The sequence below is a fragment of the Salvelinus sp. IW2-2015 genome, linkage group LG15 (genome assembly GCF_002910315.2).
Source record: "Salvelinus sp. IW2-2015 linkage group LG15, ASM291031v2, whole genome shotgun sequence".
Lineage (NCBI taxonomy): Eukaryota > Metazoa > Chordata > Actinopteri > Salmoniformes > Salmonidae > Salvelinus > Salvelinus sp. IW2-2015.
Genome location: NC_036855.1, coordinates 20,981,201 through 21,006,596, shown reverse-complemented (window position 1 = coordinate 21,006,596; position 25,396 = coordinate 20,981,201). Strand labels below are relative to the sequence as shown.

The following is a 25,396-nucleotide window of genomic DNA, read 5'->3' as shown; positions in this document are numbered from 1 at the left end:
TACCTTCAAACTCAGTGCCTCTTTGCTTGACATCATGGGAAAATCAAAAGAAATCAGCCAAGACCTCAGTAAGAAATGGTGGACCTCCACAAGTCTGGTTCATCCTTGGAGCAATTTCCAAACGCCTGAAGGTGACACGTTCATCTGTACAAACAACAGTATGCAAGTATAAACACCATGGGACCACGCAGCCGTCATACCGTTCAGGAAGGAGACGCGTTCTGTCTCCTAGAGATGAACGTACTTTAGTGCGAAAAGTGCAAATCAATCCCAGAACAACAGCAAAGGACCTTGTTAAGATGCTGGAGGAAACAGTTACAAACGTATCTATTTCCATAGTAAAACGAGTCTTATATCGACATACCCTGAAAGGCCGCTCAGCAAGGAAGAAGCCACTGCCCCAAAGCCAGACTACGGTTTGCAACTGCACATGGGGACAAAGATTGTACATTTTGGTGAAATGTCCTCTGGTCTGATGAAACAAAAATAGAACTGTTTGCCATAATGACCATCGCTGTGTTTGGAGGAAAAAGGGGGAGGCTTGCAAGCCGAAGAACACCATGTGGGGTGCTTTGCTGCATGAGGGACTGGTGCACTTCACAAATAGATGGCATCATGTGGAAGACAAATTATGTGGATATATTGAAGCAACATCTCAAGACATCAGTCAGGAAGTTAAAGCTTGGTCGCAAATGGGTCTTCCAAATGGACAATGACCCCAAGCAGACTTCCAAAGTTGTGGCAAAATGGCTTAAGGACAAACAAGTCAAGGTATTGGAGTGGCCATCACAAAGCCCTGACCTCAATCCTATAGAACATTTGTGGGCAAACTGAAAAAGCGCGTGGAGCAAGGAGGCCTACAAACCTGACTCAGTTACACCAGCTCTGTCAGCAGGAATGGGCCAAAATTCACCCAACTTATTGTGGGAAGCTTGTGGAAGGCTACCCGAAACGTTTGACCCAAGTTAAACAATTTAAAGACAATGTTACCAAATACTAATTGAGTGTATGTAAACTTCTGACCCACTAGGAATGTGATGAAATACAAGCTGAAATAAATAATTCTCTATTATTCTGACATTTCACATTCTTAAAATAAAGTGGTGATCCTAACTGACCTAAGACAGGGAATTTTTACTAGGATAAAATGTCAGGAATTGTGAAAAACTGAGTTTAAATGTATTTGGCTAAGGTGTATGTAAACTTCCAACTTCAACTGTATGTATGTATAGTACCAGTCAAAGGTTTGGACACACCTACTCACTCATTCATTTTTACTTTACCAGGGAAGACAAATTGAGACGTAGGTCTCTTTCAAAATGTGCCCTGCATATGTGTGTGTGTATTGTATTGTGCAGGGCACATTTAGAAAAAGAGACCAAGTCTCAATGTGTCTTCCCTGGTCAAGTAAAAATGAATAAAAAATAGAAAGGACTGAATTCTCCCAAGTTTCTAAATATGTTGTTTAGTTACTATGCATGTGCATCAAGTATTGTAACAAGGTGATCTCCATTTCAAAAGATGTATAACTTCAGTCTATTTTTCATACAAATTACAGGTAAGATATTCTCCAATGTAGGCTAAGTTATTCAATCCCACATTTCACCACAAACTATTATTAAACCACTGAAACAACTTTCCACAGAAACAGTAAGCTACAATAACTCTGTGCCAACCCAGCAGCCTAGTAAATTACAGGGCATGACAATTCCTCACTTCCTTTCCTACAGCTCAACAGAACAACTTTTTGTCCTGGTGAACTCCCTAAGGGAATGCCGCTTAGCTCAACCATCCATCTTCTCCCTCTCATTTAAAACCAACTTGATAGTAACATTTAAGGCTCATTGACACTATCCATTCTAAACCTGCTTCAATACAAAGTCAGCATTAGCAACACTAAATTGGCAAAGCAGGCTTTTGGGGTGGACACATGATTTCATGTATACTGAACAAAAAAATAAAACGCAACAATTTCAAATATTTTTCTGAGTTACAGTTCATATAAGGTAATCAGTCAATTTAAATACATTAATTAGGCCATAATCTATGGATTTCACATGACTGGGAATACAGAAACATCTGTTGGTCACATATACCTTTAAAAAAAAAAAGTATGGGCGAGGATCAGAAAACCAGTCAGTATCTGGTGTGACCATTTGCCTCATGCAGTGCGACATCTCCTTTGCATAGAGTTGATCAGGCTGTTGATTTTGGCCTGTGGAATGTTGTCCCACTCCTCTTCAATGGCTGTGCAAAGTTGCTGGATATTAGCGGGAATTGTACAGTATGTACTTTTTTTTCTCTCTCAGTAAGTATGCTTACTACTTGGGGTAAACAGACAGCCTGAAATCAAAACCCTGTAACTGATACTTCTAAGTAGTATTACTTCACAGAAAAAAAGCATCTTCCAATCAATATTCTCTTGATCTTATTTTTGGTTTCACATTGTAAACACTTTTGTTGTGAACATTCGACATGTGCATTCTTGAAAGTCAATGTAGTTGACTAAGCTTATTCCCAGGAGCCTGTTTTGTAGTTTGCTCGTTTGTTTCACATAACTCTCGAGTACTAAAGCATCTTTCCTTAAAAACTATCTAAAACGACTGAATATGAAGGAGAGGGCGTAGGGATTTGGCTGGTATAAATCAGGATCCCTCCCTCTTGAAAAGTTTGGTAATGTCAGGATGGGTAGGCCCTACTGATAACCACTGGAAATGTTGGAGATTAAAGATAAGAGTACTATAGACTATATAGAGAACAGGGGGGTGTGATCCCTAGAAACCCTAAAAAAATATATAGATATTTTAAAGCAAAAGAGCATCTAATTCCAATCTGAGGTAAATAAATCATGTAAAGAACACTGTTTTCTTCAGAAGTTAATTTCAAATTATGGGCTATTTTGAAGACACACTCAAGCAAAATCTTGTGCAAACATGTTATGTCAAAACAAGCACTGACTTGCATCTTTTAATTAGCCAGGAACACAGGTGACGGAGGTAAAGGCAATATATCTAATAAAATGGGAATGAAAAAAACAATTTTTCAAAAAAACATTACAAAGACAGAAATACACTGCATAGCCACCACGTCATAATATTTCTTAATTGAAAATGCATACTGATACAAAACCCTCTCACCAAAGGTATAACATTTTGCATGTCACACTGAGGAAGGGGAACTTAAATCCTAATGTAGGCCTATGTTAGGGCTAAATGAAGAGATCAACCAGAAAAGCAACAAAATAAATTACAACAATTAAATACTCACAAATGTAATCTTCTCTCCCAATGTTCCAAGTGTTTGAAGAGGTGACTGAGCTTCCAGATGGTTATTGCCCCCCACTACTACAAATGCTCTCCCCAACCAATTAAGCACATGACAAACAAATAAAAAATTACAAAACCATCACCAAATGTAAAATTTTCAACCGAATATACAGGCAATTTTCTAAAATGTGTAAAATAAAAACTTGAAGGGGGAAAATAAAAGTCCAGTCACATCATTGGTGCATGGTTTGTTTCCAAACCAGAAACATATGTCCAGACTCCATATCGGAGGGGGACTAGTGCTACAGGCTATTTAAAAAATAAAAAATAAATTAAACAAACAAAAATGTTCTTTCTGGGAGTCATCTGTCACAATGTGGATACCTGATCTAAATAATGCTAGATAGGTAGACCTCGCTAAAAATAATTCTAGCAGCACGCTGTGCCGAACATGTAAATACAAATTATTAGAATGTACACCTTGAAAAAAACCTACCTTTTTGACAAAAACCTCGAGGGGCGACGAAACTGCCAGCGTAGAAAAATGTTGGACTCCGAGATTTGATGTTGAATTTTTTTTTAAAGCTTGAATAGCCAACGTAGTTTATTTTAACCCGTAAATATGTGGTAATAAACGAGGAAACTTTTACAATATATTATACTTTTCCCACGTTTACCCAACTTGCCAAAAAGAAAAGAAAACAATGCGCAAAGCATCAAAAGAAAGCTTCCTCCATGGAGAGGTCTGCCCCAATCCCAGACCTCCAAATGTACAAGGTAAAAACGTAGAAAGAAAAAAAAATGTAGGATATGACTACATCGGCTACTATAAAATGTGATTAGGTGTGCGCAATATTCCCCACTTCAATTCTAAGAGATTTTAGAAGCGATAGAAGATCCGTTCGTCGTTTTCATAAATCCATTAGCTCACGAAGAAACAGTCAAACCGACTCAAAGTTCCTTTGCTAGGCTTTTTACTGGCTGAAAGACTCGACATTAAATTGATTTATTGTTTTAATTGTGCGTTCATGTCTATCTAACTTCTCTCAACTCAGGCTGCCCTCGACCACCCCCGGCCAAATTACTGCATACAGACAACGAGATTCCGGATTCGTGGAAGCCTTCCCCCGACCATCGCAGCAAATGCCTATTCGCATCACCCGGTTTGAACAAACCTGGCTTCCCCTGCCATCCACAACACCTCTGTACCCACGTTTTTCAGCGCGCTCTTTGCATTGTGGGATTGTAGTTCTAAACGCGCGCTCGTTTGCCCTCACACACGCAACACATTAATGAATTTTTTTTTTTTAACAGGAAATTATTCTAATTTGTATTACTGCATGTATGCTAATGTTTCTTTGAATGCTCAGCATTGATCCCGGAACAGACTTATTATAAAAGACTCACACATACACAACCACACCATTCTATTTATCACAGTAGCTGCTTGGCATTTAGGCTTAATGTATAGAACACAATATGTTGGCAATTAGACCTGACATAATAAATGTAAATCCGGGACACTCAAATTAGTATGATATTTTACTTTTGGTATGGTTACATAAGACAGAAGGTAATGTCAGGCAAAACAAACAATTGGTTGGTGGGGGTGGATGGCTAGGCGTATAACGCGAACGTCTAGCAACCCGAAGGTTGTGTGTTTGACTCTCATCACGGACAACTTTAGAATTTTAGCAACTTTGCAACTACTTGCTACTTTTTAGCTACTTTTCAACTCCTTAGCATGTTAGCTAACCCTTCCCCTAATTTTAACCCTTTAACCTAACTCCACACCTTAACCCAAACCGTAACCCCTAGCCTAGCTAATTTCAGGCTGGGCCACAAGTATGGCTGTTTAGAACAGGTAGTAGTTACTGAAGCTTGTTACAGAAAACGCCAGAAAGAATGTATTTACCTAGTTGACCATTACCCAGTCTTATTCTTTTTGAGAGCAATAATGCAGATCTGAAAACCCCCCATTGACCTACTAAAGGGAGCGTATCACCAACTATAGCAATGCATGGCATTGGCAATGAGGTGTGAACCAGACCAACAGAGACTAATGAGGAGAATACTCATGGTGCATTTTCACTGAGGACTTACCCCAGTGTTTTAACAAAAAGCTTAAGACTTTTGTGTTTCCACCTCCACGGCCCGGCTCCTAGAACACTGGGCCATGGCCTCAGTGGATCTGCACTGACTTGGGGCAAACGCAAGGCCGCTGGGGCTTTTCATGTATCATTTACATAACAATAAGCAAACTGTGAACATGGGTTTAGACCTTCGACGGTTAACACCTTTTAACAAAGCAACTGTTTTGATTCTTCTCTTCACAAGTCCTCACTGTCAGCCCTAGCTATGGAAACACAATTTCCCTAGTAATTATTTTATGTAACCTTTATTTAACTAGGCAAGTCAGTTAAGAACAAATTCTTATTTATAATGATGGCCTACCCCAGCCAAACCCTAACCCGGACGACGCTGGGCCAATTGTGCGCCATATGGGACTCCCAATCACAGCCGGTTGTGTGAGTGAGAGAGAGAGTGAGAGGGAGTGAGAAAGAGTGAGTGAGAGAGTGAGTGAATGATTGAGTGAGGCTATCTGCACACAAAATGAGGTGGAAACTAAGCTGCACTTCAAATGTATGACCATATTAGAGACACATATTTCCCTCAGATTACACAGATCTGCAAAGAATTCGAAAACAAACCCAATTTTGATAAACTCACATATCTATTGGGTGAAATACCACAGTGTGCCATCACATCAGCAATATTTGTGACCTGTTGCCACAAGAAAAGGGAACAAACACCATTGTAAATACAACCCATATTTATGTTTATTTATTTTATTTTTTGTACTTTAACTATTTGCACATAATATGACATTTGAAATATCTTTTTTCTGTTGGAACTTTTGTGAGTGTAATGTTTACTGTTAATTTTTATTGTTTATTTCACTTTTGTTTATTATCTACTTCACTTGCTTTGGCAATGTTAACATATGTTTCCCATGCCAATAAAGCCCTTAATTGAATTTGAAATTGAAAATAAAATTGAATCGAAAGAGATATAATATATATATATATATATATATACAGTGGGGAGAACAAGTATTTGATACACTGCCGATTTTGCAGGTTTTCCTACTTACAAAGCATGTAGAGGTCTGTAATTTTTATCATAGGTACACTTCAACTGTGAGAGAATCCCATTGTATGATTTTCCAGAAAATCCCATTGTATGATTTTTAAGTAATTAATTTGCATTTTATTGCATGACATAAGTATTTGATACATCAGAAAAAGCATAACTTAATATTTGGTACAGAAACCTTTGTTTGCAATTACAGAGATCATACGTTTCCTGTAGTTCTTGACCAGGTTTGCACACACTGCAGCAGGGATTTTGGCCCACTCCTCCATACAGACCTTCTCCAGATCCTTCAGGTTTCGGGCTGTCGCTGGGCAATACGGACTTTCAGCTCCCTCCAAAGATTTTCTATTGGGTTCAGGTCTGGAGACTGGCTAGGCCACTCCAGGACCTTGAGATGCTTCTTATGGAGCCACTCCTTAGTTGCCCTGGCTGTGTGTTTCGGTCGTTGTCATGCTGGAAGACCCAGCCACGACCCATCTTCAATGCTCTTACTGAGGGAAGGAGGTTGTTGGCCAAGATCTCGCGATACATGGCCCATCCATCCTCCCCTCAATATGGTGCAGTCGTCCTGTCCCTTTGCAGAAAAGCATCCCCAAATAATGATGTTTCCACCTCCATGCTTCACGGTTGGGATGGTGTTCTTGGGGTTGTACTCATCCTTCTTCTTCCTCCAAACACGGCGAGTGGAGTTTAGACCAAAAAGCATGACCTTCTCCCATTCCTCCTCTGGATCATCCAGATGGTCTTTGGCAAACTTCAGATGGGCCTGGACATGCGCTGGCTTGAGCAGGGGGACCTTGCGTGCGCTGCAGGATTTAATCCATGACGGCGTAGTGTGTTACTAATGGTTTTCTTTGAGACTGTGGTCCCAGCTCTCTTCAGGTCATTGACCAGGTCCTGCCGTGTAGTTCTGGGCTGATCCTCACCTTCCTCATGATCATTGATGCCCCACGAGGTGAGATCTTGCATGGAGCCCCAGACCGAGGGGGATTGACGTCATTTGAACTTCTTCCATTTTCTAATAATTGCGCCAACAGTTGTTGCCTTCTCACCAAGCTGCTTGCCTATTGTCCTGTAGCCCATCCCAGCCTTGTGCAGGTCTACAATTGTATCCCTGATGTCCTTACACAGCTCTCTGGTCTTGGCCATTGTGGAGAGGTTGGAGTGTGTTTGATTGAGTGTGTGGACAGGTGTCTTTTATACAGGTAACGAGTTCAAACAGGTGCAGTTAACAGGTAATGAGTGGAGAACAGGTGGACTTCTTAAAGAAAAACTAACAGGTCTGTGAGAGCCGGAATTCTTACTGGTTGGTAGGGGATCAAATACTTATGTCATGCAATAAAATGCAGATGAATTACTTAAAAATCATACAATGTGATTTTCTGGATTTTTGTTTTAGATTCCGTCTCTCACAGTTGAAGTGTACCTGTGATAAAAAATTACAGACCTTTACATGCTTTGTAAGTAGGAAAACCTGCAAAATCGGAAGTGTATCAAATACTTGTTCTCCCCACTGTATATAAGTAAGAAAATAAACTAGAAGATAGGAAAAAAAAAAATAATAATGCAGGGTCAGTAGAAAACACTGATGCCAGTTTGAAGAATGTAAATAAGCGCCCTAAAGATGTATCAATGCAACAGTAATAATGATACTACATGATACTACATAACAGACCTAAGGTTTTGTGGTGAAGACTAACTATATGCTTTTTCTTATTTCTCTACCTGAGACATTCCACTCACATACATTTCAAACCCATGTTTGATGGCAATAGCAAGCTAAAACTGTGTGTCACATCTAAAACCACTTTACAGTAACTGGATAGAGAACCATATGAGGACATCAACACTATTTTAAATAGCAGCAGTATGAGCGCATCTGGTAACTTACTCACGACAAACATAAAAGTCACTGCTCTCTGACTCCGATCAATCACATCTTTTATATATAGGGACTTCATATGGTCTTTGTCTTTGATGCCATGTCACCCCTGCCCTGCCTCATTTGATTTGCATCACATGCCTAATAAATGAAGTTCTCCTAATCTCATTTGCATTGACACATGCATCCCAGTTTGGTTGTCTCCCACACAGGGAGTAAAATTAACAGCAGAGTTGGAAGGGAAAGGCCGGATGTATTATTCTATAGTAATAATATATATATCATTACTACTTTAGCATTTTTATATTAATACACAAAAACACAGTTTATTTTGTATGTTTTACACAGTATGGTTATGCTTGTATTATTATGAAATGCAAGGAGCAACTGCATGGCTAATCACCGGTAATTAGCCCCCAGCAATCTCACATGTCTCAAACAATGGCATTGTGCTCCTTTGGTATACAGTAGGTGTACCGTTACTCTCCAATGAGAGAGTGAACAAACATAACATCTCTGCTGCTGCATTGGTTACAGCTCCAGGCAAGCAGAGCAGAGTTTCTACTAGGTAGATTCATTTCCTCACAAGCCCAATATCTTACTATCTGTTCCTCATCACAAACATAAAGGGAAGCACTATACTAGGGCTGGAAGGGGACAGGTGGCCAAGGCAGCAGCTACTCTTCCTGGGGTCCAGCGAAATTAAGGCAGTTAAACAATTTAAAAAACATTACAATACATTTACAACAGATTTCACAACACATTAAGTGTGTGCCCTCAGGCCACTACTCTACTACCACATATCTACAACACAAAATCCATGTGTACGTGTGTGTATAGTGCTTGTGTTATCGTGTGTGTATGCATGTGTCTGTGCCTGTGTTTGTGTCTCTTCACAGTCCCCGCTGTTCCATAAGGTATATTTTTATCTGTTTTTTAAATTTAATTTTACTGCTTGCATGAGTTACTTGTGGAATAGAGTTCCATGTAGTCATGGCTCTATGTAGTACTGTGCGCCTCCCATAGTCTGTTCTGGACTTGGGGACTGTGAAGAAACCTCTGTTGGCATGTCTTATGAGGTATGCATGGGTGTCTGAGCTGTGTGCCAGTAGTTTAAACAGACATTGCATTCAACATGTCAATACCTCTCACAAATACAAGTAGTGATGAAGTCAATCTCAATCTCCCCACTTTGAGCCAGGAGAGATTAACATGCATATTATTAATGTTAGTGCCCTGTTCTGAGCCAATTGCAATTTTCCTAAGTCCCTCTGTGGCACCTGACCACACGACTGAACAGTAGTCCAGGTGCGACAAAACTAGGGCCTGTAGGACCTTCCTTGTTGATAGTGCTGTTAAGAAGGCAGAGCAGCGCTTTATTATAGAGACTGCTCCCCATCTTAGCTACTGTTGTATCAATATGTTTRGACTATTACATTTTACAATCCAGGGTTACTCCAAGCAGTTTAGTCATGGCAACTTGCTCAATTCCCACATTATTCATTGCAAGATTTAGTTCAGGTTTAGGGTTTAGTGAATGATTTGTCCCACATACAATGCTTTTAGTTTAGTTTTTTAAATATTTAGGGCTAACTTATTCTTTGCCACCCATTCTGAAACTAACTGCAGCTCTTTGTTAAATGTTTCAGTCATTTCCGTTGCTGTAGTAGCTGACGTGTATAGTGTTGAGTCATCCACATACATAGACACACTGGCTTTACTCAAAGCCAGTGGCATGTTGTTAGTAAAGATTGAAAAAAGTAAGTAGCCTCTGGGGAATTCCTGATTCTACCTGGATTATGTTGGAGAGGCTTCCATTAAAGAACACCCTCTGTGTTCTGTTAGACAAGTAACTCTTTATCCACAATATAGCAGGAGTGTAAAACCATCACACATACGTTTTTCCAGCAGCAGACTACGATCAATAATGTCAAAAGCCGCACTGAAGTCTAACAAAACAGCCCCCACAGGCCTCCCGAGTGGCACAGCGGTCTAAGGCACTGCATCGCAGTGTTTGAGGCGTCACTACAGACCCGGGTTCGAGCCCAGGCTGTGTCGCAGCCGGCTGTGACCGGGAGACCTATGAGGGGGCGCACAATTGGCCCAGCGTCGTCCGAGTTGGGGGAGGGTTTGGCCGGCCGGGATGTCCTTGTCCCATCGCGCTCTAGTAACTCCTGTGACGTGCCGGACACCTGCACACTGACTTTGGTCGCCATTTGTATGGTGTTTCTTGGCACTAGGACGCATGGCTCTCAACCTTCGCCTCTCCCGAGTCCGTACGGGAGTTGTAGAGATTGGACAAGATAGTAAATACCAATTGGATATCATGAAATTGGGGGTAAAAAGTACAGAAAAGAAGCCCCCACAATCCTTTTATCAGCAATTTCTCTCAGCCAATCATCAGTAATTTGTGTAAGTGCTGTGGTTGTTGAATGTCCTTCCCTCTAAATGTGCTGAAAGTCTGTTGTCAATTTGTTTTCTGTAAAATAGCATTGTATCTCATCAACCACAATTTTTTCCAAAAGTTTACTAAAGGTTGGTAACAGGCTGATTGGTCTGCTATTTGAACCAGTAAATGGGGCTTTACTATTTTTAGCTAGCGGAATGACTTTTTTTCCCTCCAGGCCTGAGGGCACACACTTTCTATTTGGCTTAAAATGAAGATATGGCAAACAGGAGGGACAATATCGTCTGCTATTATCCTCAGTAATGTTCCATCCGAGTTGTCAGACCCTGGTGGCTTGTCATTGTTGATAGACAACAATCATTTTCCACCTCAGATATACAGTACCATTCAAAAGTTTGGACACACCAATCAATTCCACTAAATGTCAAGAACTCGCAAAAACCATCAAGCACTATGATGAAACTGGCTCTCATGAGAACCGCCACTGGAAAGGAACTCAGAGTTACCTCTGCTGCAGAGGATAAGTTCATTAGAGTTACTAGCCTAAGAAATTGCAGCCCAAATAAATGCTTCACAGAGTTCAAGTAACAGACACATCTCAACATCAACTGRTCAGAGGAGACTGCGTGAATAAGATATTCATCGAAATTCGTCGAATTTCTGCAAGGAAACCAGTATTAAAGGACACCGATAAGAAGAAGAGACTTGCTTGGGCCAAGAAACACGAGCAATGGACATTAGACCGGTGGAAATCTGTCGAATTTGAGATTTTTGGTTCCAACCGCTGTGTCTTTGTGAGACGCAGAGTAGGTGAATTAATGATCTCTGCATGTGTGGTTCCCACTGTGAAGCATGGAGGATTTGATGGTGATGGGGTGCTTTTCTGGTGACACTGTCAGTGATTTATTTAGAATTCAAGGCACACTTAGCCAGCATGGCTTCCACAGCATTCTGCAGCGATACACCATCCCATCTGGTTTGGGCTTAGTGTGACTATCATTTGTTTTTCAACAGGACAATGACCCAACTCACCTCCAGGCTGTGTAAGGGCTATTTGACCAAGAAAAAGAGGGATGGAGTGCTGCATCAGATGACCTGGTCTCCACAATCACCCGACCTCAACTCTTCAAGACTGTTGGAAAAGCATTTCATGTGAAGCTGGTTGAGAGTGTGCAAAGCTGTCATCAAAGCAAATGGTGGCTACTTTGAAGAATATAAAATATTAAATATGTTTTGATTTGTTTACCACATTTTTGGTTACTACATGATTCCATATGTGTTATTTCATAGTTGTGATGACTTCACTATTATTCTGCAATGTAGAAAATAGTAAAAATAAAGAAAAACCCTTGAGTGAGTAGGTGTGTCCAAACTTTTGAATGGTACTATACTTGGATGTGTAGTCTCAGCGCTTGATGCTGGCATGTCATGCCTAAATTTGCTAATCTTGCCAATTAAAAAATCCTTAAAGTATTTTGCAATATCAATGGGTTTTGTGATGAATGAAGCCATCTGATTCAATGAACAATGGGGCTGAGTTTMCCTTTTTGCCCAAAATTTAATTTAAGGTGCTTCAAAGCTTCTAACATCATTCTTTATGTCATTTATCTTTGTTTCATAGTGTAGTGTCTTCTTATTTTTATTCAATTTAGTCACATGATTTCTCTATTTGCAGTACGTTTGCCAATAGGTTGTGCAGCCAGACTTTTTTGCCATTCCTTTTGCCTCATATCTCATATCTCAACCATACAACATTCAATTCCTCATCAATCCACAGGGATTTAACAGTTCTCACAGTAATTTTCTTAATGGTTGTATGCTTGTTACTAACTGGGATAAGCAAATTCATAAATGTGTCAAGTGCAGTGTCTGGTTACTCGTCCTTACACACCACGGACCAATTCTTTACATCAAAAACATAAGAATCACTACAAAACTTATTGTATGACCTCTTATACCCTATATAAGGCCCAGCCTTTGGAACTTTGGTTTTCCTAAATATGGCTATTATCGTGTGATCCAGTGGTGATTTTAGCATGTAAATCTTGGAGGGGCCATGATAGTTCGTTGGTGATGTGGACACTAAGGAACTTGAAACTCTCGACCCGCTCCACTTCAGCCCCGTCGATATTACTGAGGGCCTGTTCGGCCCTCCTTTTCCTATAGTCCACGATCAGCTCCACGATGCTCACATTGAGGGAGAGGTTGTTGTCTTGGCACCACACTGCCAGGTCTCTGACCTCCCTATATGCTGTCTCATCGTTGTCAGTGATCAGGTCTACCACTGTTGTGTCGGCAGCAAACTTAATGATGGCGTTGGAGTCGTGCTTGGCCAAGCAGTCATGGGTGAACATGGAGTACAACACTGAGGGGCCCCAGTGTTGAGGATCAGCGTGGCAGATGTGTTGTTGCCCACTTGGGGGCGGCCCGTCAGGAAGTCCAGGATCCAGTTGCAGATGGAGGTGTTTAGTCCCAGAGTCCTTAGCTAAGTGATGAGCTTCGTGGGTACTCTGGTGTTGAACGCTGAGCTCTTACAATGTTTTATGATTACATTTCTCTAAAACAGGCTATAGGCTACATGTGCACCATCAAGTCAGAACAGTAGGTCAAATTATGAGGGGAAAAGTGACCAAATTATTAGGGTGAGGCATATGGGCTACTAACAGTTTACTACACACACTTAGTATTACATTCTTATCTACAGTATACATATCTCCCTGGAGTATAACATCATTTATGCAGCAGCGTACAATACATTTTTGAACTCACCTTGTTTTGCTGTGCTTACTTGTACAGGAATMTTTGGGAATAATTGTGCTTTCAAGACAACTGGAAACTCAGAAAAAAAACAAGATCGAATCATGACGTCAGTGATTTTCAGGTTGGTGCTCTAGAAAGAGGCCAGAATTCCCGACTTGCAATTCCGAGTTGGATGACGGTTCAAAACGTATTCTTCCAGTCGGAGCTTGTTTTTTTCCGAGTTCCCAGTTGTCTTGAACTCACTGAAGTCAGATTTCCCAGTTCTGAGTTTCCAGTTGTTTTGAGCGCGGCTGAAGTCATGCTGGATTGACAGCATGGCCTTTGTTGAATGTTTATCTTTTTAAGCTTGGAAAAGAGACCCTTAAACCCAGACTTGGGACCACACCCCCACTCCACTGAATAGCAGGCTAGTGATTGCTTTGCAAATGCTTGCAGTTAGCCACTGATTCCTTCCAAACCACTCATTGTTGAATTTGCGATTTTGTTATGTAATGTTTATGTCCAATGGCCGATGAACACCGATACGTTTTATCTATACATTTTCTTAATTATTTCTCTTCATATGAGGATGAAAAGGATTTGCCTGTAGATTGTCAAATTGATTCATGATGATGACTGCTAGCTTGATAGCCAAAATTTGTGAAAGTATGATGTTGACACGATTAGTCCAATCAAAGCTACTGTAGATACAACGTGATTTGACAATTTTATCTGTGTGGATAATTACCTTGAGTCTTCTTGGATGAGCACTTCTAATGTAACTCTATGGCAGCACCCAAGGGGCTTGAATTTTCGAGCTCTACCCTTAGATTTTGTGGTGACGTAGTGTCCCCATGAGTGACAGAACACTGAGCCAATCACGGCGCAACTACAGAACATTACCAACCCCTACGCTCMGTATTTTCCACTGACTGCCCCACCACCACAGAAAGCACTGCGCAAGGCTGAAACACCTGTATTTTGTAGCTGCCTTACTCAAGAAAGCAAAAAAAAGAGACCAAGTTTGTATGCAGCTTTATTAACTACATTTTTTCTTTTTTACATTGTTTGCAAACAGATATGGGACACGTATTAATGCCAGAAGAACATGCAAAACAAGCGGGGTTCTGCCCCATCTGCCCTGAATGACGGGTCTCCAATGTTGTGATCACTACATTTGATGGATTTGGATAGTGCTTTAAAGCACTTTTCTGCAGCATTAGTAAAGATGTGATCAATACATGTTGATGATTTCATTCCTGTGCTGTTTGTAACTACCCTGGTAGGTTGACTGATAACCTGAACCAGGTTTCCGGCACTAGTTACAGTTTGAAGCTTTCTCTTGAGTGGGAAGCCTGATGAAAGCCAGTCAATATTTAAATCACCCAGAAAATAAACCTATCTCTGGATATCACATACATTATCAAGCCTTTCACACATGTTATCCAGATACTGACTGTTAACACTTGGTGGTCTATAGCAGCTTCCCACCAGAATGGGCTTTAGGTGAGGRAGATGAACCTGTAGCCATATTACTTCAACAGTATTTAACATGAGATCCTCTCTAAGCTTTACAGTAATGTGGTTCTGAATATAGTTGGCAACACCTCCACCATTGGCATTTCTGTCTTTCATGTAGATGTTATAACCATGTATTGCTACCACTGTATCATCAAATGTGTTATCTAAGTGAGTTTCAGAGATTGTCAGAATATGAACGTCATCTGTTACTAGCAAATTATTGATTTCATTAACCTTATTTCTTAAGCTACATATGTTAACGTGGGCCATTTTTAGCACTTTTCTGGGATGCTTGATTGTTTTCATTGCCTTACTTGGAAGCTTAGCAGGGGTAGACATGCTTATGTTATTTATGTTAGTTCAGGGTGAGCTGCACACAGTGGACTTCCTACTAGGGCACACTGCCTCAGTGCTAACAGTATAACTCTGGATCATAGACACATGATTACTGCATACAAAAGCTGTGGGATCAGCAGAGGCATTCAGGGCATCAAAAGGGACATAAATTAGGTTACTTACATTGTGTCTTCCAACACCCCTGGGATAATGTACATAGCTGAAGCATTGTGACAACTCAGCGACACAATGGTAGGGATTACCTGAGCTGGGCTTGGGTAATTAATAAGTCATTGTCTCAACGCACCCTTATAACGCTGTGAAAGGATCCAGGTACCCAAATGATTTGGGTGGATCCCATCCTCCTTATGAAATGAGAAGGTATCAAAATTGTCAATAAATGTTCACCCACAGAGCTGCAGTAGTCTCGTAGCCAGTTATGAAGGGCTAAAAGTCTGCTGAACCTTTCAATGCCACAATTTAGGGAGGACAGAGGGCCAGATATTATGGGGAGTTTGTTGGTGTCAAGTAGTGACCCAATCAGTTCTTTAAAATCCATCTTCAGCTGTTCTGAGCTGCCCTTCATATTGTAATTGAATCCCACATGAACTATGATAGACTCAAAATGTTTGGGAGCAGCTTATTCATGTCCTGTACTCGTGATCCTGGATAGCACAACGTTTTTGCTCCAGGGACTGAGACATATCTCACCATTGAACTGCCCAATACATCGACCGGAGAAGGGAATGGAGAAACCCGCCCATTCCTACCCCTCACATAATTCGTTGAACCTTTCACAGGCCCACGAGAAGCAGGATAGTGTTCGGCCACTGCTCCCGGCGATAGATCCAGACCTCCCACCGCAAGCAGTGCCCCGTCAGATCCAGAGAGAGGGAAAGTAGCCGAACTCGACGACGACGATGCACATCTATCAGTTCAGAGCGGCGTCCAGCCATAGGAGTTGAGAACCAATTTGCATTTTCCCCATAAACTCGCGCAGAATTGAGATTTGTTTGCTAAGCATAGCCACCTCATTCCTCTAATCCTCCACTAGCAAATAATTGCCGCATTGGAACTCCGGATTGTCAAAATTGTCCCAGACAAGAGCATAATAAACACAGCTTCTACAGCACTGGAAACGTTTGTTAGCTATTACAGGCGAAACTGGCTCCATTGCAACCTAGCTGGCTAGTTGGTAGCAGGTGTTGACACAGGTATCCAAGTTCGTGACGGTGTTGAGTCGGGGACAGCAGCTGGTGGGGAAACACAAGAAGCACAATGAGGGGATTTGGAATTTGGAAACTCACTCACACACTGGAAATAATCCCTTTCCTTTAGCAATTGCGAGCATTGTACGAGTTCCCTTTGGTAGTCTGGCTCGGCGAAGGTTGGCTTGGCCTCAGAACTGGCCATCAGAAATATGAGTTGATAGTCGCATGCAGGAAGAAAACACATTTGTTTTTCGGGCATTGTATCAAAAGTGCCCCTTCGTTTTTAGAATGAACGCATAATCGTGCCTCACACACTCTACTCCAAATAATTATGGAAGTAAAATCTGAAACAGACATAGACAGTTAGGCTACACTTATCGGCTTGAGCAGAACCAAAATCCCATACTATAGGACTTTATGCAACTTATTAGTGGGGAGAACATGAGCTAAATCTCCAACCGTGCTGATAAACCACATCACATTGATTCACAGCACTCAATAGTGCCAAAGCTTGGATCAGCACACAGAGCTTAGATGTTAACTGAATGGTTTCAAACCAAAGACCCTACAGACGCTTTTCATTTGTCTCATCATTTCTTTTCTTCTTATTGATGAAGTGGTCCCTTCAGAGCTGCAGCATTAGGTCATCCACTATGAAAATGAATGCATGTGTCGGGTATGAGTTTGGAGTTACTGAATTATGCCAAGACACATGAAAGACAACCAAATTCAGAACATATGCTGATGGATTTAGTAATTTCTTCGCTTGTTTCCTTTAACCGGATACTTAACTCCAACTCCCATCTGAGAAAGATGATTAATATCGTTTTACCAAGAACTGTCTACTTTAAAAAAATGTATTTTAAGATGGAGAAGAGTTACAGATTTGATGAGCCTTCTTTCAAATACTATAATGACAGCATAGCCATGTGTAAGTAATAGGAAACTAGGCTATGCATCTTGACTTGACATCATAAATTACAGACCAAAGAGAGATTCATTTGTTTAATCTTAGTTTCTTTGAGAGAGTCAGTAGCCATTTTAATTACTAGAGGACAACAAGGCCTGACATAATACTGGATTTTTACTGAATGTACTAGTAAATATTGATAGTGTGATTTCATGCAGAAGTATAGTAGGATTAACAGTCTGTGTAAACAAACCCCTGTGGGTGGTATGTTGTGAATGAAAGTGATCAAATACTGTTATAACAAAGGTAATGCTAAATTTCATATTTTAAAAGCAGATGTTTTAAATGCTCTGTGAAGAAGTACAGTAATAAGGGGTTGTGATGTTAACAGAGGTCTGGGATGGGACTCTCAAGGTGTGCGGCAGAGATGGGATGGGTGTGTGGGGGGTGAATGGTAGATAGACGAACAGACTCCAGGCCTCCCAATGTGTGTTGGCTAACTACAGCAAAGGGATTATGAACAAAGAACAAAAACCCCTGACTGCCATAAAGGAGCAATAAAACTTAAGGCCCTGCGTTATCTGAGGTTTATAAAAAGCATGCACCCTCAACTAATCATTAACTATTCTCTCTGATGTACACATATCATGGTAGCCCAAGAAACACATAAGTCTCAACTTCGTTTATCAGTTGCACTGCAAGCCTTTGCTGTCTATGTTTCAAAGTCAATTGGACGTTTACTGCCACACAATGGTCCAAGCATAGATATTGGTTCAGGACTAATCTCTCTTCACTCATTCCTCCCTTTCAAAGTAAGGAAATGTTCCGGATACTGTTAAACCCAGGAATGCCCTCTGCCAAAGAAAACCAAAGGGAGGTAAAACCACACATCAGCATGAGAACCGAGAAGGAATCATTAATGCTCAGTACCAACAATATCTGTCCCGGGTTGGTTTGCATGCTGATTTCCATACCAGCTTCTCCACATTCAAAAGTGCTGTTTAAATCGTACTCCCTTTCCCTGTTTGCATTCCATTGTCACTGGCCAAGTACAAATATCCTTTTTCATACACAAAAAAAAGCCTCCGTCAATCCTGCCACTACACCCAAACCAAGCCCAGCCCTCATCCATCCATCAGCAGTGCCCCCATCCCTCACGCAGCCCCCGACTCCAACCACCACCCCCACCCTGGTCTTTGACATCACGCTGTTGTGGCTTTCCGGGCCTTTATGCTGGCAGTTGTCTGAGGCAGATTGACGACCCTTTTGTGTCAGGCCTGTCCTGAGTGGCCTGGAGGAACCTGCTGCGGCTCAAGCCGAGCGACAGGAATGTGAATATGAATGGGCTAGTGTGTACTGGGCACCTGCTGACAGAGTGTGTCTCAGTTCATCAGCGCAATCATCTCGTTCAATTACATGTGTAGCATGGTGCTGCATTCTCTTGTTATTCACGTTGAGAGAGTGTCTATTGTTAGTGTCTTTGTGCGTCTTGTGCTGTTGCTTTGTGTTTATTAAGTGCTATGTGACACAACTCATTGGATGGAGCAGAAAACACAGCCGATCTGCTCAATTGTCTTTACTGAAACTGATCAATATCACTTGATGCAATACATTTTTAGTTGTCTCAACCCCAACACCCCTCCTCCTGATTTCCACTTTCTTAGTGAATCAATGAGTCGGCCAATTTGAGCAAGGTTTTCTGTAGGCTCTTTCAACAGCATGATAAACTATCTGAATGACTGAGAAAGTAGAGCTTCAGTGAAGCCAGATGGAAAAGGACCTCTTCATATAGTGTCTGGTGTGAGAAAGAGAGGGATAGTACTCAACAAGTACTTACATACAGCATCTTGTTCACATACAGAGCTCCGATAGGTCTTGATTTTTTCAGAGACAAAAGGCAACATTAATTTAAAACCTGTGAATAAGATTTTTAATYTAAGATAAAAAACAGTATTGTTTTTGCATTGTACAGGTACTTCTGTATTGTACATAAACCCAAACATATACTGCTCAGGTACAAGTAGGATGTTGTTTTAGGCTTACCCCAGTATTCCAGTACCTGTTTGTGACTGAATAGGGCCCAGAGTTTTTACAGTTCCATCAGTATTGTTGGCCCATCAATGTTTACATGAGATGCTTGTTAAGCTGATCGATTACCAATCACTCTTGCATGATGGGAACCAGGAAAAGAAGATATGATTCATGTTACTGTATACAGCAGATTCACTAATTGTCCTCTGAGTGATATTGTGGAGGTTAGGGGTTGTTTGTCTGGGCATGCTTTTCAGGAGATTACATCTCCATAATCAATAAGACGATACTTATTCCCTCCATCTGAAAATCAAACACACTAAGCATTCTTGAAAATGACCCTTCACAAGCAAAGAAAATGATATACACTGAGTGTACAGAACATTAGGAATACCTGCTCGTTCCATGACATAGACTGACCAGGTGAATCCAGGTGAAAGCTGTGATCCCTTCAATCAGTGTACATGAAGGGGAGGAGACAGGTTAAAGTATATTTTTGAGCCTTGAGACAATTGAGACATGGATTGTGTATGTGTGCCATTCAGAATGTGAATGGGCAAGACAAAAGAGTTAAGTGCCTTTGAATGGGGTATAATATTAGGTGCCAGGCGCACCTGTTTGAGTCTGTCAAGAACTGCAATGCTGCTGAGTTTTTCACACTCAACAGTTTACCATGTGTATCAAGAATGGTCCACCACTCGAAGGACATCCAGCCAACTTGACACAACTGTGGGAAGCATTGGAGTCAACATGGGCCAGTAACCCTGTGGAATGTTTGACACCTTGCAGGTGTTCCTAATGTTTTGTAAGCTCAGTGTATATATACACACACTATGGTGTGTAATATGGACTATGATATGGCAAAGTTCTTAACAAAATGTAATTGATGGAAGGCATGGAACGGTAACTAATTGCTTGCAATGTCATCCACAAATTTGGGTCTTTCAAATGGTATCAAATTATCGCTGCAACCTGGACTCATAGTAAAAGTAAATCTGTCTCCCTCCATTAAGTATAATATGTTACGTTTTGTGTGGTATGTAGTAATTTGTGGATGTCCATCATCCATTTTGTATGATATGTTACAAATTATGTTACGAATTACCAAAACATTTGATATGTTACAAATTCCACTATGTTGTGGCTAATGCTAACGTTAAGTTAAGTAACCTGTCTCATGTAACCATACCAAACCTAACATATACTAATTTGATTGTCCCGGATTTATGTTTATTATGTTACGTCTAGTTTATGAGACCAGGCTGCATTATGAAATGCATCTGCAAGCTCTGTTCCATTGTCTTTACGATACCTCAAACTGCACATACAAACATTTAAAACCCGAAATATTTTTTTTTGCAACTGAGCACAAGTGCATTTTCTGGTTACATCAGAGGGAAGCATGCTGGAGGTGCACTGCAGTCTATGATTGCATGTCACTCAGTCTAATTCCAGGCATGTAGGAACAAGCTGCACAGAAACACGATGTCTTAATAAGACTCACATTTTCGTATTCCACACATCTCACTGACATGGTCTGACTGAAAACCACCTTTTAGGTGATTGACAGGAATTTTGGTCTCTTCCTTATTCTCAATACATTCTAAATACATTGGCTGGCTAAAAATGCTCCTATACTGAAGACACTCCCTACTGTAATATACTGAACAAAAATATAAATGCAACATGCAACAATTTCAACGGTTTTACTGCGTTACAGTTCATATAAGGAAATTAGTCAATTGAAAAAAATGTATTAGGCCCTAATCTATGGATTTCACATGACTGGGCAGGGGTGCAGCCATGGGGAGCCAGGCCCAGATAATCAGAAGGAGTTTTTCCCCCACAAAAGGGCTTTATTACAGACAGAAATACTCCTCAGTTTGATCAGCTATCCAGGTGGCTGGTCTCAAGACAATCCCGCAGGTGAATAAGCCAGATGTGGAGGTCCTGGGCTGGTGTGGTTACACGTGGTCTTCGGTTGTGAGTCTGGTTGGACGTACTGCCAAATTCTCTAAAACAACATTTGTGGCGGCTTATGGTAGAGAAATAACCATTAAATTATCTGGCAACAGCTCTGGTTGACATTCCTGCAGTCAGTATCCCTCAAAACTGCACGCTCCCTCAAAACTTAAGACATCTGTGGCATTGTGTTGTGTGACAAAAATGCACATTTTAGAGTGGCCTTTTATTGTTCACAGCACAAGGTGCACCTGTGTAATGATCATGCTGTTTAAATCAGCTTCTTGATATGCCACAACTGTCAGCTGGATGGATTATCTTGGCAAAGGAGAAATGCTCACTAACAGGGATGTAAACAAATTTGTGCACAAAATTGGAGAGAAATAAGCTTTTTGTGCGTATGGAAAATTATTATTTCAGCACATGAAACATGGGACCAACACTTTACATGTGGCATTTATATTTTTGTTCAGTATACTTGGAGTATGCTAGTGTCCCATGGTCAAGTGTTCCTAATTCAAGTATTTATGGCAGGGTCTGAGGACGTGAAGTACTTTAGCTTTGTTTAGGGCCTGATGTCCCATAGGGCGGCGCACAATTGTCGTCCGGGGTTGGCCGGTGTAGGCCGTCATTGTAAATAAGAATTTGTTCTTAACTGACTTGCCTAGTTAAATAAAGGTTAAATAAAAAAAAATACAAATGTTGAGGTGCATGTGACACCTCTGTTTTAACACCCCAGATATAATGATACTGATGATTGAGAGGGGCAGCAGCCCCTGGAGTCGAGCCTATGCAGCCTTCAAACATAATCTAACCTGGACAGTGGGAGTAAGATCTCCAACATCATTTCAATCATCAGACAACATGCTGCTTAGAAGCGGGAGTGGAGTTTAATTAGATTAAATCGGATCTTTGAGATTTGATTATGATCCCTCTCCTCGTCTCAAACCTCATCAGCCGTACAAGGCACATTAGATAATATGGGGCAGTCTTTTATGCCAGCGTCTGGGAGTCCACTCTCTTTTAGATGTGTGATCATCTGCCAGCCATTTACCTGATTACTTTAGGCTCACACAGCCAGGCCCTTCTCTGGTCCTGCATCTGGGAAACCAGGGAATGGTTCCTGTGTAGAGAACAGGTGGATGGAGAGCTTTTCCAGCAGCCAAGATGACAGTGACCAGGCCTGTGTAGTTAAATAACACAAGAGGACCTCTCAGATACAGTTTCCCAAAAGGAAACATCAAATGCATTTGTGAGACTCATAAATCCATTTAATATTACTGTATATTGGTCAAATGACTTTACCACATCAATGAAATGCATATTATCTTCTCATTCAATTAGCTACAGTATATGCTGTCACAGACTGTAAAATCCAGCAAAACTAGAGGCCCTGTCTATTTCCGTGAGAAACAWTATATTTAACATGGTAAATGTAGTTCAGTTAATGAATCAAAACATACATTCTTGCAGTGCAATAACATTAATTTAGACCCAGTTTTGATTGAATAGAACCAGTGTAAAGCCTTCAGTTCCATTTATGTCCTTCTCTGTTTGCCAAAGTTTACAGAAGGCAGGAGGGAGCATACATGCACTATAGCCTAAAGGCTGGCAGATGGCGATATTGAGTCGTTTCATCTTACCGTCCAAACACTTTATATGCAGCCGGCAATACACTCGTATCCCTCGTAACTGGATGTTATTCCCCTCASAAATAAAAGGTGGTCTGAAAACGCTAGTTTTGGATAACTTGAGTTAGTGCAGTCCTTCATTTTAAAGAGGGCCTACTGGGGCCAGAGGAGCAGAAAGGCTTGATTGTGTGTCTTTGTGGAGCATGTTAGCCCAAAGGCTGGCAGATGGCGATATTGAGTCGTTTCATCTAAGTCATATCCCCCGTGGACCAGTTCTCACCTAAAACATTCTCCATTCAGGCTGCAAATGCTTTGATTTAATGGCAAGAAGGTGAAATTGAAATTATCCATGCTTTCTTTATGGAACACAATTTTCTTTCGCCTTCTCACCATTAAATAATGTTGAGGAAATCTAAGCATTTGCAGCCTGAATGGAGAATGTTTTAGGTGAGAATTGGTCCACGGGGGATATGACTGTATTGCCGGCTGCATACAATGCGTTTGGACGGTAAGATGAAACGACTCAATATCGCCATCTGCCAGCCTTTGGGCTAACATGCTCCACAAAGACACACAATCCAGCCTTTCTGCTCCTCTGGCCCCAGTAGGCTCTGATTAAAATGAGGACTGCACTAACTCAAGTTATTCAAAACCAGCATTTTCAGACCACCTTCTATTTCTGAGCGGAGTAACATCCAGTTCTGGTTTAACTTGGTCTCCTTGAGGAAGTGGGTTCTAGGCCCAAGCGAAGTTTCATTGCTTCCAAATAAATCTCACTAAATAGAGTATCCAAATTCCTGGTCTTGTGGAGTCCTCCTCTAGTTTTCAGATAAGGAGAAGATAGTTTCAAAGAGAGAGACATTCTTTGCGGGAAATTACAGATGCTCTTTCCAGTGAATCATCCATATTGTTTACACTTTCAGGCAAACAGATGTATACACAAATAATCAAAATGTGGGATTTGTGAAAATAGTAATATTGTGAATGAGATGAGTTGACCCTATCTGCAAAAGGCTTTGAAAACATGACAAAAATACATATCTAATGTAAATTCAAATGTAGTGCAAACATTACCTTTTGATCTCTGTTTTTTAAGTTCATATGACATAGGTAGCAAAGTTGTATTGTTGTTCAGCAATATGTTGATTATTCTTAGTTCAAGAGTAGATTTGTACCCATTTACAAGCCAGTTTCCATGAACTTGTTTTCCACATCAAAGAGCGAGCAATTCTCCCATTCAAGCTGACACATTAAAACATATCCAAAAGGAATGAGAAAGACTTTTAACATTCCTCCAGTTCCCCCAATGCCACATAGGGTTTTCATTAGCTCATTCACTGGCAAACCTGAGACAGCATAAACTTTTTAGATTGATTATTTAAGTCTCACAAAATCTGGCAAAGAAACAATCATATATAGGCCGCCATGATTAGCTATGATAATCTGTGTGCCATCTGTAATGTATCAGCTCACTTGTGACAAATTATACTTTATTTTCCATGGCAAAATTGGAACATTGCCTTTTGCCCTGAATATCTGCCCATATCATCCAATGGCCAAAGGACCACAAGAACATGAGGTGTTCTCGCATATATGCTGTTGTAAGTCACACAAACACAACACAATGTGAAAGGACATTCTTGTCACTGAGGGTTAACGACTAATTTGGCCTGGTTAGCCAGGATGACATTCACCCCCCCACCCTCACCCTCTCCCCCCTAGTGGAGCGTGGCATCAGCTGCAATGAGCTCCAGATGTGGCCTGGCACCCCTCCAGTCACGGCACTGGATGTAGTTTGAGGGCCGCAATGGAAACACCGCCCACCAGCCGGGCCCAATGAAAGTTCCTCAGACTCCAGTGTGTGGTTTCTTTCATGTGTCCATATTTACACTGAGCCTGTTGGGAGAGAAAAGCGGAGCAGGGCAGAGAATGACAGAAGACCAATAGGTAGGGTCAGGATAAAAGGAAAGAAAAGGGGAGGAAGGAATAAGAGCCAAAAACAAAGCTAAAAGTGAACTATACATGAAGCAGAGAGGAAGGGCATGAAGGGTGAGACTAGAGATTGGGGATGGTGAAGGTGGTGTGCCAGAGTGAGAGAGAAAGTGAGGTTTACATGAGGAAAGTCATGAGCTGAGATCTAATCAGCCTGAACAGACAGAAGACAGAGCAGAGGCATAATGTTTAGCCTCCCACACTTCACAGCTGTTACTCTAAACCATTTATTTGGCTAATTATTCATAGGAAAGGGTGTTGGCCAAGTAGCTACTGTCCAGAACATATAAGATGGTATTTTTCCTCTGGTGTGCGTAACCAAAAAAGTTATAGACTTGATCCAAAAAAATAA

At 41.0% G+C, this 25,396-nt stretch overlaps 1 protein-coding gene across 9 annotated transcripts in view; it reads right to left on the bottom strand.

Moving 5' to 3' along the window:
- LOC111974100 (fibroblast growth factor receptor 1-A) overlaps nucleotides 1-4,469 on the bottom strand; it is a 42,990-nt gene extending 38,521 nt beyond the window's left edge. For 3 of the 9 annotated variants that reach the window (XM_024001675.2, XM_024001673.2, XM_024001676.2), the window contains exon 1: nucleotides 3,763-4,467. The gene's annotated coding sequence lies outside the window, so the exon portion shown is untranslated. Of the gene's footprint in view, nucleotides 1-3,267; nucleotides 3,638-3,762 lie in introns of those variants that run through there. The other 6 variants (XM_024001672.2, XM_070447018.1, XM_024001679.2 and 3 more) reach the window with 5 other exon arrangements.
- Between the last annotated feature and the right edge of the window lie 20,927 nt (nucleotides 4,470-25,396).